The sequence below is a fragment of the Quercus lobata genome, chromosome 9 (assembly GCF_001633185.2).
Source record: "Quercus lobata isolate SW786 chromosome 9, ValleyOak3.0 Primary Assembly, whole genome shotgun sequence".
Taxonomy (NCBI): Eukaryota; Viridiplantae; Streptophyta; class Magnoliopsida; order Fagales; family Fagaceae; genus Quercus; species Quercus lobata.
Window position 1 is genome coordinate 51,033,816 of NC_044912.1, and position 21,144 is coordinate 51,054,959.

Genomic DNA, 21,144 nt, shown 5'->3' on the forward strand with positions numbered 1-21,144 from the left:
TCATCCTCTCCTTTTTCACTCCAACCAAACATGGTGTAAGGGCCAAAAATGCACTTTGCTAACTCCTACTCCACCCAGCTACGCTCCTATTCATAGATATCCCCTAAATTCAAGGTTCATAATTATTTGTGTTAAGCCTCAAAATAACAAGCTCATTTCACATTTAAGATCCAATTATTTATCAAAGTTTACATGTTATCTATTTATGTTTCATCTATCAAAACGTATTTTTCAGAACTATACATTAACATAACGTATGTACTATTCCTCCCCGTCCCTTCGTTTGAAGTTTGAACCACTGTTTACTAGAAATATAGTAGTGTTACAATTTACAAAAATAGTGGCAAGATAGAACTATACTAGTAGTTTGAGCTTCAATTTGTAGAAGTATCCCGTACAAACAACAAAAAAATATTCCGCAGTCCCTTTATGGACGAATTAAATCATCCCTCTCCTTCAAGTATTCATGGTTCAAGGCATCTTTTGCAGATGTTGACAAGTGACAACACATCAAACAAACTTTTTTTTTTTTTTTTTTTTCCCTTAAAAACACATCAAACACACTTTTTATTTCTTAAAAACATGTACTCATATCCAACGCTCAATTGCGTTTTTCACTTTTAAAAATATGTTATTAGAAATATGGTGCCAAATACATTTTTTTGGATTATAAGCATTTTAAACACGTGTTTTTCGACACTTTTTATACCGCAATTTTCAAACCATTTTGAAAATCAATACCTAAACTCTCTTTACCAAACAGTCCCTAAATTAGCAAAGTCTAAAAATTCAATTTTTAAGAATTTGGGCTCACCCTAGCTAAAAAAATTAACATGACGATATATTTTGAAAATCTAACTGTTGGATTACATGTCGTTTATATTCTTAACACACTGTTCAAATTTCCTACCATCGGATGTTATTTACTATTCGATCAATAAACTTATTTTTATGTATGATTTTATATTACAAAAACTTGAAATTTAAACACATGATTAATGACATACCTTATTATTTAAACCTCTTGAAAATTTGCAAGTACAGAAAATATACTTAGAAAATGTAATGCAATGGTGGATTTGTCAAAATTCACAACAAATAAAAATATATTAGGTGACGTTGTAGCTTTAAGCTACAACCAAGTTTGTTGCCGAGCTTTAAGCTTCAAAGAGCATGTGAATCTATTTCCTGTAGCCATTAGGTAAAATATATTTTCTAATTTTTTGATGTATTTTATCAGATTTTTTTTTTTTCTTCCAAACCTGTAAAATATATATTTTTGCATTTCCTTTTCTTTGAAGCCATATATTTTCAATCTAAATTTTGCTATAAATTACGGTATCCATTTTTGCAAACATCATGACCCATGAGGCAAACAACTATATTTTAATTTAAGCCATTTTTTTATTTCCTATTATTGGTTCTCTTACATTTCATTAATTTTCTCTTTGTTGCGGATCTTAAGTTCTTCCTTCCTATGATGTGGGTTTTCGAGATCTTCGACAAATGCAAGAATTTGAATCATTTGATTATGCATTTTGAATTTTTTTGAATTTCTTTTTTTTAATACAAATAATAATATTTATTTATTTTAGATCTCTTTTATTTTTATTTTTGGAAATGTAGCGACTTTGATCATTTTCTTTTAAAACTCTTAAAGCAAGGAAACTCCTTTCCTTTTTTCTTTTCATTTTTAGTTCTTTAACAAAGGATTCAAAAAATGAAAGTTGTATTTGGATCAAAATTTGTTTATGAAATTCAAATTGGTGATGAGTTTGAGTTTGACTTGTGTTCAAAATAAAATTAAATGAACTAATTTTGAACTTTTAATACTCGTATCAACAATTTTCGTTTACAACTCTACAAGTATTATTCATTACCATATGTATATTTCATCTCAAACCAAATATATTGTTCTAAGGTAATTTTGAACTTTTAATACTCATATTAACAATATTCATTTACAAACCATACAAGTATTATTCATTTCCATAAGTTTGTATTAACATAAGTATATTTCTTCTCAAACCAAATGTATTGTGCCAAGGTTTTCATATTACTCTCTTTTAATACTCATATCAATAATATATTGTTTATAAAGTTTTTTTTTTTTGGAGGAACTTGTTTATGAAGTTTTAAATGACTATAGTGAGGTGTATAACTTGCCTTATTTATAAGACATCCACAAAAACCCTAAAAAGATATTGGAAATTTAGAATTGATATCTCCGAGTAAGGACTTCAAATTTCCAATAACAATGAATTTTACAAAATGTCATAATATCCATCAATACATCACATTAATTACGAGAAATGTTGTGTTTACAATATTTTCACAACAAATCCTAAGTGGTTGGTTGTTATTGTTAGGGCAAAAAAGTAATCTCAGTTGTAAGTTCAAATTTGAACCAATAAGTCAATAACAACTAACCACCTATGATTTGTTGTGAAAATGTTTATGAACATAGCATTTCTCCATTAATTACCCTTCGTTTTGTAAGTATCTAATACAAGATCATATTCATTCTCAGCGTGGCCAATAATATACCAATGTGTCTGTTAGAATTTACCCCATCAGATTGCTTGCGATTAAAGCCTCAACAATCAGATGTCGTATGTTTCCAGCTGAAAAAATAATAATAATAAAAAGAAACAAATAAACAAACCGGAATATAAGAAGCCTCACAAGAATACCATAGAGGCAAATATCAAGAACGATCAAGAATATAAGGGAGGAGCTCTAACCAGAACCAAATTTGCATGGAAGAAAAACAATAAAAAGTAACCATGAAAATAGAATATATGCCCTTTAAGTTGATCTAAAAGAGCAAACAAAAATTTACTGAAAAAAAGAATCCATGATGAAACACAAAATTAGAGAGAGACACCATTTTTTTATGTCCAACTGAAGTGACCCAACTCAGCATGATCAACCTGATCTCTTTGCAATTAAACAAATGCAAATGTGGGCCATCTAGAAAGATTCTTTTATAAATAAAAATTAGGCCCATTAATATGTATCAACTTTATATCACATTTATAACTTCTTGCCATGCTTTCCCAAAACCTTTTTTTACCATCCTTTGATTGGTAGGATTGTGTCACTTCCATCAAAAAGTTCACATTCTTCTTCCACAATAATATTATCAACAGCAAGTGTCTTAATGGGCAATAACATGAAAAACCACGTATCTAGGCAAGGCACAGGACCCTCACACAGATCCCTCTCCAAAAAAGAAGTAAGATGAAAGCAGATCAATGCAAATATCTAGAAACAGAAGTTATATAGAACCATAGGGGAATCTAAAGAATGATTCTTAATGAGGACCAACTACATTCTAGTCTCCGATTCTACCTTTAGAATAAAGTAAAAATGGATCTCCTAGTTGGTAAAAGCTGAATTTTCAAACAAGGACTCCAGCAGATGCGTGTCTTTGTGAAATTATAGTAGTTAAGCATTTTAGATATAAATTTGTATTAGGCATCATGGAATATGAACCATTCTGGTGATAGAATTTTGAAAAGATTCACTTTAGTAATTTAGTATAAAATCGACGAGAACAACACAATTTGTTGACAATTCTACACCTTCTAGAAGGTGAACAAAGGAACTTCCCATTAAAGAATTAAAAGAGGTTTGCAAACTCCTTTTCAAGTGACCAACATTCCTACTTACCACAGAAGAAGTGTCCTAAAAATCAAAGCTTAACTTCTGTTGTACAATAGTTCTTTCCAAATAGCCAATGTTATCATTTCTCAACATTTTCCTTTGCTTAATAAGTAATTAGGTTTCCTGCTCATTCTCCATTCATATTTCAAGTATTAGTTATACAATATATGGCACATGAATAGATTACTAAACTATAAAAAATTTTAATTTCAAAACCAATAAATTTTCCAATGCTTGGGCAAGTTTAATTAAGATATTACAATGGCTTGAAGTTGGATAAAAAAAAAAAAAAAAAAAAAAAAAATTCTCTTCTTTTCAAATTTATGCAACATATGTACAAGCCATGCGGAGAGTATAACCCCAACCCCCAAGCCCTCCAAAAAAAGAAAAGAAGAGACTTTAATTAGTATTTTTTTCCCGGTCTCTCCCCTTAATAATTTTATTTCCAATAAAAAGATTAAATCAATCGTTAAAGGTAAGTGTGGGGGTCAGAAACACAATAAAAAGCACCATTTATTCGGAGCAGTGGGATTTTGTGTATAACTGACTGGCACAATTTATTTATTACAAGAACAGGGTGGAAATTCCATAATGGGAAGCTCAAACAACTAATTAAGAGAATAGGATTATAAATATGAAGAGCGGTGACATACAAATTGCCTTCCCAAGGTACAGGGGAACAACAATTAAAGAATGGAAAAGAAAAGCACCATATGACTCTTTCTCCCTTTAACTCTTTTCTGGGTTTTCTCTCAATATTTCTCAACCCCCCCCCCCCCCCCCCCGGCGCGGTTGCAACCTCCCCCCTTTTTATAAGCATCTTTCTTTCCCTTATCTCTCCAGCTGGTCTCTTTCTCTAGCTGGCTTGCTCCCAGCCAGATTTCTTGGGGATATTTACCTCCTCCTTCCTTGGTATTCCCCCGTTCTTATCCTGAAACAGGACTTTTGGGGGATATTTGTACTATTCAAGTTGTCCTATATGTATTTAATGCGAAAGAGATCAGGTAGAGAACCTCTCATTAATGTGGAGATGATAGTCTTTGTGATCCTTATCCCCTCAGGGTGTTTCCTGAGGTATACCTGGTGAGAGTGGCATATTGGTTAAAAGAGGAATTGGTTCCCCAGGATCACTCCTTTGCCTACTCCAACGTCACCCGTGTTTATTACCTTGGATGTGAGCTTCAATGTTGGTGGCATACCTAGAACTCCGCGGGAATCGTCTAGGGGGACATTTCCCCTTATGACTCATTGAATTGTAGAGATGGGCCTAGCCCGTCCTTTCAAGTATGAGCTTTCAAGCCCTTTGGGCCTTGGCCCAGAATTGAATTTTTCCCCCACATACTAAGCATGATTTCTTTACAAATCAATTCCTACCCTTTGCTCTAGCCGTAGAGCTGAAACCCATAAACCTAAAAATATATTGTGCCATGTGGTACCATTAATAGCCTGCAAAACCTTTACGAAACCTGCAACAATTATTCTGGTTCAATAATACTACTAGAAGAACTAAAGTATCATCCACTCTAGGTAAATCAAGACTGAAGCACTGATATACAAGGATTGACTCCTACCAGTAAAAATTTCAACAGCACTAGTTGCTGCCTCGGATGATTTATCCATAGCATATTCCAAAAACAAATCAATAGGGAGCCAAAGTGCAAACCAACTAGTCTCATGAACTTGATTTGCAGAAGATATTAGAGACTAAAAGAAAAGGCACCATAGAGTTGACACTAAACCTAAAATTATAGAGTTGAGACTAAAGGCTAAAATCCAGATATTCAAGAAAAAAGGGGGAGGGGGGGTTGTTACAAAAGATCCTTGAGTTCTAAAAGAAATATGCTAGTTGTGGCTATCATGTAGTTCAACTAAAGCCATAGGACATATAAAGTGTGCATTTGAAGCATACCTTGTTAATTTCATTTCCTGTTGGAACAAGAACGCTAAATAGATTTTCTCTTGGAAAGGTGTCAACCATGCGATTTTTGAATTCCTTTAGCCAGCCTTCATCATCAAACCCATCATGCATATTCAAAAGATCATAGAGCAGTCTCATGGCAGGAGTAGCCTCCTATTTCAAAATCTCAGTCCAAAATATTAAGTAAAATATAAATTTTATAACTCTTTTTTCTCCCAGGGAAGGTAAAGAAGAAAGGATACTAGAAAATGAAAAGAAAGAGCCTAAAGGGTAATTATGGTGCAAGATGTGCTAGACTAGAATAATTATATAAGAAATTCCACTAAAAATCAGCATGATTTCAAACAGGATTCAATAAAAAGTTCAACATTTGGTTTTAAAATTTGAGACCCATCTGCATATTTAAACTACCAACTTTATGCCAGGAACTTATAGATGAACAGCAATGTATACCTCAACCCTTCTATAAAACAAGTTTGCAAAACATTACACTACAACACCATTGCATTAGAAGAAAAGATGCCACACAAAATTTAGAGACAACAAAAGACCAATTTACATCAAGTCTAGCAAAATCAAGGCAATTACATATGACCATTAGAACAAGTTCATTGAGCTCTCCTTTCTCAGCAGCTTCCTCAATTTCCTGCATATAAGAAAGTTAATCAATAGTTACAATTATCCTACAAGAACAGTTTGACTTAGATTACCACTTATGGAACATGCAAAGTATGTATGAAAATGGACAGCAATGAAATGGGATGTCCTTAGATATGGTACAAATATTCCCTTAGTAATGAAAAGAAAAGCAGCAAAAAAAGAATAAGGAAAGGGCTTTTACATTTTAGAAGGATTTCTATCAAGCTCTATATACTGAATATAATCTTTAGAAGTACACACATTCTCATAATTTTAAAGCCCCAATATCTTGACAGATTAAGCAATTTATGAGGTAATGGATTTGATAATGTATATTCTGATTACCTTTACCACTTCTTCAGCAGCTCTGATGAAGCTTGAAACCATTCTCCATGCTTTTTTGACGTCTTTTGGATACCCTTTCAAGTGTGTGCCAATTTCACAATACTCTTTAACCTTTCCTTCCTCTTCTTCCTCTTGCTGTTGATGTCTTCCATGCAGCTCCTTTTTTTCCCGCTGCTACACTTGCCATTCCTAACCTATAGAAATCGTAGACATTACATGAACTCAATATAAAAAGATTGTAGGTTTTATATTTTATAAAATATTGTTATATACAGAATGCACATGGTCTCCCACTTCTCATAAATCAGGACATGGACAATAAAGCTAGACCAGTGATCTATTTGATGAGGGATTAATCATAATCTGAACAGAAAAGCTAAATTCTTGTTGATTTACTTCTAAGTATTTGCAGCTACACTATTTAATACATCAAATTTAATTTTGGAGGACATAGACAATGCAATAATATTCAGAACCAAATTTTCTTAACTTGTAATACTTATCAAACAAAAATTGCTTAAATTGGCAACCTTGAAAAGAGCAGCATTTTTTAATTCACATGTCAATTGCAATTTCAGAAACATGAGAACTCAGATTGCGCTATCTGTAAGCTATAAAGGCATTCTATTAAGGGTGTTATAGAAAGCACTTCAAATTGTCCGAGATTGAGTCAACCTTAACTCCAACCTACAAGTCATTGTCTTGAAAAGTTACAAGTTGAATATTGTAATTCCACTTTTGATCAAAGTCTCAAATTTTATAGTTTATAAAAGGGTCACATAATACACTCTAAAAAGCACAAAAGAGCATGGAAATCAGAAACTTACAAAGTTTAGTAGTTATGAATACAAAAAGAGTTCAAATGATGGACATATTGGAGATGCAAAAGGCAAGAAAACAAATTGATACAATAATTTAGTAATAATGTATCTGTTTGTCTTCCATGATCCATTTATGCTCTTTGAATATAGCACACCTATCCCAAAAAGAAACACCTATGTTTACATAAACATAATGACAAAGGAATATAATTGTACAGTTGAGAAATTACATACAAACCATGATCTTCATTACTGAAACCAATATGCATCGGTAATCTCTTTACACATAGCACACTTTTCAATATCCTCTATGTTTTTGTGGAAGGCTGGATCTTTAAAAGTCCAATTTGGCATACATTTAAGTCCAATATATAAAAATTCTGCATATTACAATTTCCAGGGGCACAACATATAAAATTATTATGAAAAAAAAAAATCCAACAATCTAACTATACATGTAAAATTATTTTTTTCTCATGCTAAATTTGAATGCTTAAGAAATTTTCTCTTGGATGGATCATGAAAGCAGTTCTTCTTCCACCTTAAGAACAGGTTTTCTAATCTAGGAGTATTTACCTAAGAAAGGACTTATAGAAAATTCAATATTAGTTTTGAAAGTAAATTTAGCTTAAAAGTTAGTTCACCACCACAGTAAATACTTTTGGTAATATACAATATTAACTCTCAAAGCTAGCAAATTAGTTCACCACAACACTAAATTTCTTTTTGGTAGTACACAATATTAACTTTCTAGCATGCTTAAATAAATTACACACTAAACCATTGAAAGAGATGTCTCTAAATATAGAATGATTGCTGTAGCAAAAATACAGGTACAATCTCTATCTATATTAAGTAGAATATAAAGAGCAGTAATTTTATACATTAATACAGATATCATACATATCCCGAATTTTTATACTTCTTCCTAATAGTAAAAATGTAAAAAGAGTGACAATAGCAAGTACCAATATTTTCTCCTTCTTACAATGTCAAAAGGGTGATAATACATATATCTCTCTCCCTTTCATTCTGACCAGCTCTTTGCATCAGCAGAGATTCTTTCTGTAGTAGCACACATGTGAACATTGCCAGCAAGGTTTCTCTTAGAATATATACATAAAACAAAGATTTTTCAGCAATTAGGAAATTTATGCATATTATGGTTTTGACTAAATTATCTATTCATCATTAGTTATTTTGCACACAAACTATGAAATGTCCATGTGGTTTCTTCTTCTCATATATTACATGCGTGAATCAGGATAGGCAGTAGTCCCATTTAAAAACCAGTGGATTCCATTAAGTGTTTAACGGTTTAACCAACACCATTAGCACTTTAGTAGGTAGTAGGGCTCAAATAAAGCATTAAGGTCAACATTACATTTATTTGAGCTAGATTGCCCTCAACTATTAGCATCTGAGATTTTCCAATAATGATTGAGCATCCAATAGATATCTAATCATACCATCTCATTCCACAATCATTGAATCCATTAAATTTTCACTTTTTCTCTACACTTTTACACCCCAGAAAAATTCATGGTAAGATTTCAACCAAAAAGAAAAAACCTGAAACTTATCAATCACATCATCATAGTTGCTCTAGTGATCGATTTTGCTGATTAATCAGCTTCATGAAATCAGCACATACATAAAGCAAATGGAAAAGGAATCAATGAGGAACCTTGCACTTCAAAGTTCAAACAAGCCCCAAATGCAAGTAGTTGATTTCATGCAAAATTGTAATCCCATCATCACAATATCTCTACGTGAGGTCGATGCAAGTATTAGTAGTATAACTAATTTAAGAGGAAAAAAAACAACCTACATTGCATCACAACCACAGAATTTCAAAAGTCATCTATAAGCAGCCAGTAGAAAGTTACATACCCCCTCCCCTCCAAAAAAAAGAAACAAAAAAACGAAAGCAAGTAGAAAGTTAATACCCAAAACATAGAATAAAACCGAAATTGTGTTTTCCAAAGGAATTGCTACGAAATTATTTTTGTTGGATTCGTATCAGACACATCCAACAAGTGTACAGAAAACATAGCAGGAAACAAGTAATATATTTATAATTCACTAAATTATTGCAAAAAAAATACTCCCTTAACCAGTTCCTTTGTCATATGGACTTCTCAAATTGGCAACATATTCATGTCGAAAAAGTATGTAACATAATAATTTCATTTACTCAACAGCTGGGATGGAGCTACAAAATGATTTGGACCCCTCAAAACAAGTGAAAATTCATTCTCATCCTTTGCATATGAGGCAGATACATGTTTTTTGGGCCATACGTTGAAGGTCCTTTCATCACAAACTTATGAATCATGAATGTATCATAAGTAAACTAAAAACAGGCAGAGAGAGCAAATGTGGGTGAAGTTAGTGGTATTGTGTATTCATGTTTCTTTCAGTGTGATAGCCAAATTTAATTTGGACCCCAAACCAGTTGAGTTTTACTAACCATAAAATAAAAGGGCAAAAAAAATTTAGGTTGCTATGTCTTAGGTTCTTCAATTAAAGAAAGCACTGTCTGTGTCTCGTTCCTCTTGCCACAAAACACAGTACACTTTACAATTACAACAAAGAAAATTGCCAAATTGTAAGCCAAATTAAATATAGATAGAAATGAACTTCTTATAAGGTCTCACTCACCTGTAGTACTGCCCATTACATTCACACAGTACAACTCCTTCAGCACACCAGTCAAAGCCTTTGCCTTCTCTAATGAAAGCTCTACAGAGAGAGCTCAAAATGGGCTGACACTCTTTTTCTTCTTCTTCTCTTTCACAGCCTGTCTAGTCTTGTTTACTTGTGTGACTTAAGTGTCTGACACTATATGTATGTGAAAGTCAATAAAAGGAACTTTTAAAAGACCAAATAGCCCCCACATGTATTGAAAGGCCAAACTCAGAGAGAGGACTAAACGGGTAGTTCAGTTCTCAACAAAAGTACAATACGGTGAGTTTTGTCTTAAAAAAACTGTTGCTTAACAAATAGATAGAAGAAGAAAAACCGAACCATGTATGGTTTATCAATTTTCATCCTTCAATTATCAAATTTCATCACTCATGCTTAAAAGTTGTGAGCCCCACTAGTGGTTCTCTTGTTTGGCTTAATTTTTGTTTTCAATTCTCATTACTTATTACTAAAAAAGTGAGAATAATTAGAGGATGTTTGAATTTGGTGAAAACTTACCAGAACTCAAAATATGTGGAATCCACAGAAGAACCTTTGTTTATAAAGATTTTTTAGTGATATTTTCATCACTCAAAACTCCAAAAATCTGAGTTATAATTATGAAAACTAAAAACACATAAAAGTGACGAGTTATGAAAAGTTTTTGGAAGTTTTCAGATTTCAAGAAATTGAGTTGAGTGGCAATACCGTAATAACACACACTAAATGCACCCACGTGCGATGAATTGTTTCACTCAAGTCGGACGGCATTTACTGCCCCATCGGCTATTTGCTCCTTTACTCCTCATTTACTGATAAATTGTTTGTTTGTGGATTTGGGTCTTGATTTTTGGTTTAGCTTAGTGTTGTTTTGACTGATTAATTGTTTGTGGATTTGGGTCTTTGATCAATTGTAATTTGTTGATGAAAAACTAGACACAACCTTTTGTGTTCTCATGCCAATTTACTGTTATCTTCCTCCATCGTAAAAGTTATATAGCCATGTAATTGCTACCGTGTTCACAAAGTTAAATTTACACTAATTTGCTAAGGCTGTATTGTGTAAACTGGGCATGGCTGCTACTATTTACCATATTTGGCTTTAAAGAAATGCTTGGGTCACCGCGAGCATGTTAAATCTCAAGATACCATTGTCAGCTCCATCAAGTGGGATGTTAAAACTTAAATTGAGTTTTGCAAGGTGAAGTTTTCACTGCAAAGCAGAGTCTTATATGCAAACTGGAGCATCTCTTCTAAAGTTTTCAAGAACTGAAGATGATTTGCTATCTTGGGTTTTGTTTTAAATTTCTTTGTAGTTATTCTTCTCAGATATGTATTATTGCTCCTATTTGTACTGGTTGTGCAGTGTAGGAGAGGATCTGCTGTCCTGTACCGTACTGCTATATGGTTTGGTGTTGTTTGCGTGGTGCTCAGTTGCACTGAGTCGTAGAACTTGTATTCATTTTTATTTAGTAATGAATTATCTCTGATTCATCTTTAAAAAATTTCACTGCAGAAACAGAAAAAAGAGGGAGAGAGAGAGAACTTGAAAAGCTAAAAATGCAAATAAGAAGAGAGAGAAATCCCAAAGAAACAACCATTTCTTGCTCCTTTGCTCCTCTGTGTGTTGCAACCATCGCTCGTTCCTCTGCTCCATCCTTATTGGTCCTTGCTGCTTTGCTCTTGAGTTTAGGCATCGCATTGGTCTTATTTTCAATTTGGTTTGTTTGTTGCAACCATGGCTCATTCTGTGGGCCAAGAAAACTTTGATTCATCCTTGTTGACCCAAACATTGACATGTGAATATGAGGTCTTCGTTAGTTTTCGTGGGGCAGATACCCGAACAAGCTTTGCCAGCCATCTCTTTAGACTGTAAAAGGATTCGTGCATATGGAGATGACATAAACCTCCTGAGAGGGGAAGAGATTGAGCCTGAGTTGTTGAAGGCAGTTGAGACATCAAGGATTGCACTTGTCATGTTCTCAAAGAACTATGCTACTTGGGATTGGTGCCTGGATGAGCTAGTGAAGATCATGGATTGCAAAAGAGTGTTAAAACAAAGGGTGCTGCCTATTTTTTACGATGCGTCTCAATCCAAGGTTCTAGAACAGAAGGGAAATTTTGCGGAGGCGCTCCTCTATGGCCCTAAAGACAAGGTGAACAATTGGAGAGCTTCATTGATGGAGAGAATGCTTGGTACTATAGAAGTTGACGTCCTTTTCAATTCGAAACCAATTTTTTTTTTAGTTTAATGTTTTACTATTTATAGAAGACATCCATATTTTGTTATTGTGATTGTAATCTTTAAAAAAAAAAAAAATTATTTGATTTATTAGAGTTTTCTATAATTTGATGATCAAATTTTAAAACCATATATAATACGTTTGTATGTATATAAAATTTTAATTAAATTAAATTATATATATATATATATATATATTAAAGTATAATAATATGAGAGAATAAATAATTTAATAATGTGTTATTATATATATATATATATATATTTTTTTTTTTTTGATAAATGTGTTATTATACTTAAAAACACTACCAGGAAAATATATACATAAATATAGTACTGAATGTATTTTATTAATTGGGTTTTGATAAATCTTATGAAATTACTATAAAACAAAAATCAAATCATTTTTTTTGTTATATATATATATATATATATATATATGTATGTATTTGATTGTTACTATGAAGTAGTTGGTTCTGCCATAGAAATACTATAAATCAAATAAATTTCAATGAATATCCAATCAGATTTTTGGCATTTCATTCCATTTTTATTTCCTCTTACAACATTCGCATCCGGTTTCTACAAATTATCTCATTTTACCATATCAAAAGCTACTTTATTTATTATACCATACTATTTTACAACACACCTAACATCCCAAACTCTATTTTTTTGCCATTTTATTTATTTATTTATTTTTTAACTATTACTCTCCTTTCCTTTTTCTCTCTCTTCCTTAAAGTAACCAACAACCACAACAACACCACCACCATCACCATGCCAACACCACGCCAGAACCACACCATCGTACAATAACACAACAACGCAACAACACAACCACCATGGAAACACACCACCACCATCAATCACCCATCCCTACCATCACAGAAACCTTTCACCATCACGAACAGCAAATACATTGAAACCCACCCCCCACAACTAACAAGGCAACCCCCACCTCCACCATCATCAACCACCCATCACCACCACCACATCAGTCACAACCCCAACCACACACACACCACTAGGGAAAAAAAAAAGCAAAAAAAACAACCATTCACCACCACAACCCATCAACAACAACCACAATCCCCACCATTAGCAACACAAACACCACCCATACCCAAATTAACTTAACCAAACCATGACCATTAGGACCTCCACGGCCAAAACCCATCACCAAAACCAATTAGCAAGCAAACCCATCACCACCCACGACCAAATCCGATTATCAAACCCACGAACATGCCGCTGCAAACCACCGTACCCATGCCAATCTCACAACCAAAACCACAACAACCCTTGATCACGCCGATCTTGCCATAAAAAATCACCCAAAAAAACACCACCACCACCATGAGAAAGGGAGTGAGGAGTGAAGGAGATCTAAGCTAAGGACTAAAAGAGTGAGGACAGAAGGAGATCTTGGCATCATCGGAATCACCTTCTTGCTCATCCAGTGGCTGCTTGTCTCGAAAGTCAAGCTTACGCCTTCGTCGAAGCATGCTTCAACCAAAAACAACGCCAGAAGAATGAGGAAGACAATAGTGAGTTAAAGAGTGAGAAAAGGGGAGATGAGAGATCAAAGATGAGGAAAGAGAGAGTTGAGAAAGAAAAGGAGACCATCAGACCAGAAAAAGAGAAGACAGAGGAGAGAGAGAGAATAAAAGTGATTAAAAAACAAGATACAATAGTCTACAATAATTTCTATAAGTAAGAGCACATTGTAGCAAAATTGTAAAACTTTTAGATTTACAAGTCCGGGTAATGCATCATTTTTGTGCCTTGATACTAAAATATACCATCATATGGCATATGAAGACTGGATGTGAATGCTCACTAACTTCTAACTGTGGGTACACTTGTAATTAATTGCAATGCAAAGTCGTAGTTTGAATGTTCAAAATGTGTATAAAACACCTATGAACGTTTAAACCCCCAAATTACAAGTTACCAATTCAAGCTTATTATCAAACAATGTAAGTGCGGAATATGAATATGAGCTTAAAACAGAATTGATAAAACAATCTAAACCAAATAAAATCACAACCACAGCAGAAATTAAATGGCAAAGATTAAGGGAAGAGAGATGCAAACACAAAGACAACACAGCGATGTGTTATCGAAGAGGAAATCGAAGTCCTCGGCATAAAATCTCTCCGCCGCCCTCCAAGCGGTCAATAATCCACTAAAGAATGAAGTTGGGATACATGAACAGTAGAAGACCCTCCAAGCCTAATATACCTAGTGTACCTAAGCCCTCCAAGCTTCTTGTTCCAACGAGGTTGTGCCAAACCTTTGTCTTCTTTAGCTTACCAGATTCCGCTATAGCCCATAACATCAACCAATATTAATTGGTCCCTTCCTAACTGCTTCCCAAGCACCAAAAAGCCTTCTCACAGATATGGGTATGGTGAGAAAAGGATTTGGCTAAATGTACCTCTCAAGGTTGTAACAATGGAGAGGGTGAAAGTAAAGGAATTTGGAGAATCAAATGATGAAGATTGTGGATGAGTCAATCTTGTTTTTCTCTATAGTTTCTCTCTCAAAATTCTCTCTAGAAGCTCTCTCCAATTTGTGGGTATAAGGGTATTTATACTGGTATGTGTTTGGAATGTGAAAAGTCAGTTTTTCCCAAACATAATGGTCTGGTGACTTGGCCTCGTGACTGGACTGAGTTGCGAGTTCAAGTCGTGAGCTAACGGCCTGGTCAGCTTGGGATGTTTGTCCTATAGTACAGTAGCTAGCGTGACTCTTCAGCTCCCCTGCATACTTCACACGTGTGCCACCTTTGGCGACTTGCAAGATGCAAGCCAATCGCAAGATCCAGTCGTGAGGCCCTGTTTTAGTGCACACTTTTGAGCTTTTCTTTACACTTTCTCACACACTACCCTTACATGATTCCTACCTAAATATAGGGTTTCTAAATGTTGAATTACAAACAAATTTGGCACAGAATAAAGCGAACAAGATGGTTGATTAAATTCAACCTTATAATCTCCCCCTTTGGATATTTCGTGACAAAACCCTAAAACAAACTTTAGACTTAACATGTGAGTTGGGAACAGTTAAACAAAACTCACTCATACCTAACTCTAGAATCTGTGTAGCTCTTGAATCATAAGAACAAGTATCTCCTGAAAAACAACAACACAATATGATCATTGTACGCAGAAAACTTGTAATGCATATGGAGCAAGCACAATACGATCAAGCAAAATGGAATTAAGCAATAAACCATGACTTGACCAAAAACAAACAATCACTATAAATAATGACCACAATGCTCATTCACACAAGGAATGAACATGCGGACATGCAAGCTAATAAGCTCAACGTAATGTATCATTTGCATGTCCAACACTCAACCAATGCAACAACACAAAGAAATTGTATTAAGGAAATACAATCCAACAAAGGGCACAAGAGTGATATACTTAAAAAAAAATGCATAACATTTAACAACAAGTACTAAGCTACAAAGCATAGGTAGAAATTGAATATTGAATATCATCTTATATATATATATATGTACGACATTGGGCCTCCAGAGCCATTTAGGCCCTAGACCCAAGCTTTGCGGTATGTCCCACGGTTCCTGACACCCATGTCAGAAACTAGGCTTAAGACCCACTAGGGCCATGAGCGCAAATCCTGTGGAATCATGTTTAGCCCAAAACCTGTTGGGCCGGTCGTTGAAATATGTACTTATCAATTCGTGGCTGGGAAGTTACCCGACGCGTCCCATCTCCTATGCATGTGAGTGCTCAAGAAGGTCATATCCCAGATGCTCGGCGACTCCTTGAGAAGTTCCACCGCCAAACATCATCCCTCCCTTGAAGTAGGAATCAGTTTCAATGCCACTCTCATCACACCACACTCCCAACTAAACATCCACTTAGCGATAACAATATTGGACCTCCATTCCCACTAGCCATGAGAGTAATTATGATTTTCCCACTAATTTTGGACTACAAATATATGAGGCTAAGGAAAGGGAGAAGGTTGTTGAAAGTCTGAAATGAGAGCCTTGAATCAAGAATAATAGCTACAAAGAGCGAGAGAAAAGTAATACAGAAGTTTTAAAAATATTGCTGGGTCTCTAGGTTAGAATCACCCAAAGTGGGAAATCCAAAACCCACATTATAAGTATATTGTGAGCCCAAGAGCGAGACAAATCTTTTAAGCTCGTTTGTGGTGCGCAGAATTGGTGTCGTCTGTGGGAATCTCCTACAAAGCCGTGGTTTGGCCAAGACCCACACTCGGAAGATGTCCGGGAGACGGTCAAAAGGTTCTGCTGAAAGTGGTTCAGTAGGATCATCTCGAGGATCCACGTGGCGAGAGCAAAGGCAAAAAAGGCGCGAAGACAGGGAGCGTGAACATGGGAAAGAACAATCCGACCTTGGAGAGGGGTCATACCAGACGAACCGGGCAGCATCGAATGCTTCAGGGCATAGGTGATTGGATGAAAGAGATGAGGAGCTTGAACGGTTGCGTACACTAGTAAGAGATTTGGAGCTAAAGGCAAGGGACAGACACCGAAGAGGGGACCGAGATAACCAAGTGGGGGGGGTATATGAGTGGAGGAGATCACTATGGTCATAGGTCCGATTGGTCCAATTCCCATCAACTCTAGGACCGTTCACGCTCACGAGATTCCTGTAGGCACCGAGACCGTTCGCATTCACAAGAGTCCCACCGACATCGAGAACGTTCACAATCACGGGAGTATGAAAGCCGGGGTTCAGATTCCCCAGAGGAGCGACGGCCCCGTAATGCGGCTATGGATGCTATGAGCCACGCCTTACGAAAATTTGCCCAGTCGCCATTCTCAGATGACATTGAACGGGCCCCAATGCCGAATAGGTTCACCCGACCACCTTTTAATTCTTATGATGGGAAGACGGACCCCGTGGAGCACATCAGCCATTATATCCAAATGATGTCTCTACACACTCACAATGATGTGCTGATGTGCAAGGTATTTCCCTCGAGCCTTGGACCCACAGCATTGAGATGGTTCAATGGGTTATAGAAGGGTTCCATTCACAGTTTTGCCGAGTTAATCCAGGAATTTGGTGCCCGGTTTGTAACCTGCAGCCGGGTACCGCAACTTGTGGACGCGTTGCTTTCTATGAAAATGAGAGTTGGGGAAACCCTTTGCAATTATGCTAGTCAATATTGGGAGCTTTACAATGAGATAAATGGAGGCAATGAAAAGATCGCAGTGAGCACCTTTAGGATAGGGCTCCCCGAGGACTCCGAACTACGGGAGTCACTGACGAAGAAGCCTCTCGAGGGTATAAGGAAACTAATGAGGCGCATCGAAGAGTACAAATGTCTCGAAGATGATTGGGTGCAAAGTAAAGGCAAGGCCCCACTAATGAATCACCCTCGGCAGCCCGTATTTCAGCCCCGACCCCGGAAAGATTTAAGAATACAAGAGTCAAAAGTACAGATGGGAGAGGTGAATGTGACGTTCAAAAAGTCAGTACACAAGATCGTAGACCAAAATAAGAATGAGTCGTATTTCAAATGGCCAAACAAGATGAGGGGTGACCCGTCTCGGCGAAACCAAAGCTTGTATTGTACGTATCACAAGGTTAAGGGCCATACCACTGAGCAATGTCGGGTGCTGAAAGACCATCTAGGGCAGCTAGTGAAGGCAAGATATCTGAAGGAGTTTGTGGTGGATTCCGGAAATTGGGGTACCGGCCAGGGCACTCAACAGAGAGGAAATCCTCTCCCACTACCATTGGGAGTGATTGAAGTCATCCACACCAACCCAAAGGATCCAATTATAACCAGTAGAGGAGTACTAACCGTAGTATCCACAAGCAACTGCATAGGAGAGCAATCGCCTAAGAAAAAGATGAAGATTGGATGGGAGCCCATTGCCTTTGGCAATGAGGACTTAGAGAGAACAATCCAGCCACATGACGACGCGTTGGTAGTTACGGCCCAAATAAGTGGTTTCTTGGTCAAAAGAGTGATGGTAGACCAAGGAGTGGCGCCGATGTGATGTATCCGGACCTGTTCAAAGGGTTCTAGTTAAAAAACCGAGACCTATCAAAGTATGATACACCGTTGGTCGAGTTTGACGGCAGGATGGTTGCTCCTGGGGACAAATTTCCCTTCCTGTGAATATGGAAGGTAAGGAGGTGATGGTAACATTCATAGCGGTCAATTCGTTTTCACTGTACATGGCAATTCTAGGACGGCCATGGATCCACGCAATAGGGGCTGTTCCGTCCACCTTGCACGTAAAGGTCAAATTTCCCACCGAGCAAAGCGTAGCTGTGGTAAGGGGGAGCCAGCAAGTGGCCAGGCAATGCCTAGTGGCCGCAGTTAATAGGAAGAATGAGTAGGCCGAGCAAAAGGAAGGCGCTGTGGAGGCCTCTTCATAGCAATTATAAAATCCTCGAGAGGGGTTGGGGGCTAGTTATGCCGAACAATTAATCAAAATAAAGATACTACTGGATGTTAATCGGTATTTTCAGGTGGGGGCAAGCATGACGGATGAGGATAAGGTAGAGACGTTGCTATTTTTTATACAAAACGCGAACGTGTTTGCGTGGGACCCGTATGAGGTGCCCGGGGTTGATCCCAAGTTCATCGTCCACAAGCTTAATGTAGACCCGTCATTCCCTCCAAAGAAACAGAAGCCGAGAAGGTCGGCCAAGAACACGTCGAAACAATAAGGTAGGAGGTCGGGAAGTTAAAAGAGGCCAGGGAGATAAAGGAGATCTTCTTCCCAGATTGGCTAGCAAATACCGTGGTGGTTAGAAAGAAGAATGGCAAATGGATAGTCTGTGTAGATTTCACGAATTTGAACCGAGCATGCCCTAAGGACCCCTTCCCTATGCCAAAAATAGATTAGTTGGTAGATGCTACCTATGGGCACCCGAGGATGAGTTTTTTGGATGCCTTTCAAGGCTACCATCAGATCGCATTAGCTGCCGAGGACCAGGAAAAGACAGCATTCATCTCCCCGAACGCAAACTACCACTACACCGTGATGTCCTTCGGGCTGAAGAATGTCGGGGCAACATATCAGCGAATGATGACTAGAATGTTTCAGGATAAGATTGAGCGTGCGGTTGAGGTACATATCGACGACATGGTGGTAAAAAGTAAGCAGGAGGCACGGCACATAGAGGATCTTCAAGGTGTATTCGAAGTGTTTCGGCAACATAAGCTACGCTTAAATGCGGACAAATGTGCCTTTGGAGTAGGAGCTAACAAGTTCCTTGGTTATCTAATCACCAATCATGGGATAGAAGTCAACCCCGACCAAATCGATGCCGTGCAGCGCCTGAAACCCCCAAGCAATCTGAAGGAGGTACAAATCTTGACCGGAATGTTTGCTACCCTTAATTGGTTCATTTCTAAATTTGCTGATCGCTGCCGTTCGTTCTACCAACTTCTGAAGAAATGAAAGAGATTTCAATGGAATGAGGAGTGTGAAAAAGCTTTCCAAGACTTGAATGAATATTTGATGCGGGCACCCATGTTAGCCGCCCCGAAACCCGGGGAGGACTTGTTCATGTACCTCTCAGTGTTCGATCATGCCGTGGGTGCCGTGCTTTTAAGAGACCGGGGGATGTAGCAGCCCATGTACTACGTTAGCAAAACTATGGTTGATGCCAAGACCAGATACCTACCCCTGGAGAAGTTGGTGTTAGCGTTAGTGAATGCTACCAAGAAGTTGCCTCACTATTTTCAAGCCCATATTGTCTATGTCTTAACCGAGTACCCTTTGCAGTCATTATTGAAGAGATCTGATTTCACGGGCCGGATAGCCAAATGAGGGACCCGGCTAGGATCCTTTGATATAAGGTACAGGCCACAGAGTTCGGTGAAGGGCCAAATTCTTGCTAACTTTGTCACAGAGTTTTCACCAAAGGGCAAGGCAAAGAAGGTTTGTCATGTAGAGTGTCGCCCATGGAGGGTGTTTGTGGACGGTCCGTCGAGCTTTATGGGGGCTGGTGCCGGGATTGTCATTATCACTCCGGAATAAGTATGGTTGGAACATTCTTTTAGGCTGGGATTCAGGGTCTCCAAAAACGAAGCTGAGTATGAGGCCTTGCTCGTTGGGATGAGAACCGTATTGGATATGGGTGCCCGGGATGTAGAGGTTTATTCAGATTCTCGGTTGGTTGTTAGCCAGGTGCACGGCAGATTTGAAGCTAGGGATTCTAGAATGAAACAATACTTACAGGTGGTGAAGCAAGTCATAAGTAAGTTTCGCACGGCAAATGTAGCTTAGATTCCTCGAGGATAGAATAGGCATGCCAACTCTCTAGCCACGTTGGCATCGTCAATGACGAAGGACGTCCCACGGTTAATTAAGGTGGAGCTCGTAGTGGAGCGGAGTATTGATACAACGGTTGGTGTTGATGTTGCGGTGATCTCACCGACTGAACGATGTTGGATGGACCCAATCATTGACTTCTTAGTCGAGGATCGGGTCTCGAATGATGAGAAGGAAGCTAACAAGGTTCGCCGAATAGTTGCCCGATACTGGTTGTCGGCAGATCGTAGGCTTTACCAAAGGTCATTTGTGGGTCCATACCTTTTGTGCCTACGCCCTGAGAAAGTTAATGAACTCTTGGCCGAGCTGCATGATGGGGTCTGTGGCAGTCACGTAGGGGGACGTTCTTTGGCACACCGAGTAATGACTCAAGGGTTCTGTTGGCCTCAAATGCAAAAAGATGCGGCCGAATATGTGCGGAAATGTGAATAGTGCCAGAGGCATGCCCCCTTGATCCATCAACTAGCAGGCCAACTGAACACGGTCAACAGTGCTTAGCCTTTTG

The 21,144-nt window shown here is 37.4% G+C and overlaps 1 long non-coding RNA gene across 2 annotated transcripts; it reads right to left on the minus strand.

Moving 5' to 3' along the window:
• Window positions 1-6,017: 6,017 nt before the first annotated feature.
• On the minus strand, window positions 6,018-10,187 carry LOC115961725. 2 transcript variants are annotated; one of them, XR_004085320.1, is made up of 4 exons: window positions 10,057-10,187; window positions 8,381-8,457; window positions 6,572-6,765; window positions 6,018-6,233 (listed from the first exon to the last, which is right to left on the minus strand). It is a non-coding gene; the product is annotated as an uncharacterized LOC115961725 (long non-coding RNA). The 2 variants fall into 2 exon arrangements; XR_004085319.1 differs by having other exon boundaries at window positions 8,361-8,457.
• Between the last annotated feature and the right edge of the window lie 10,957 nt (window positions 10,188-21,144).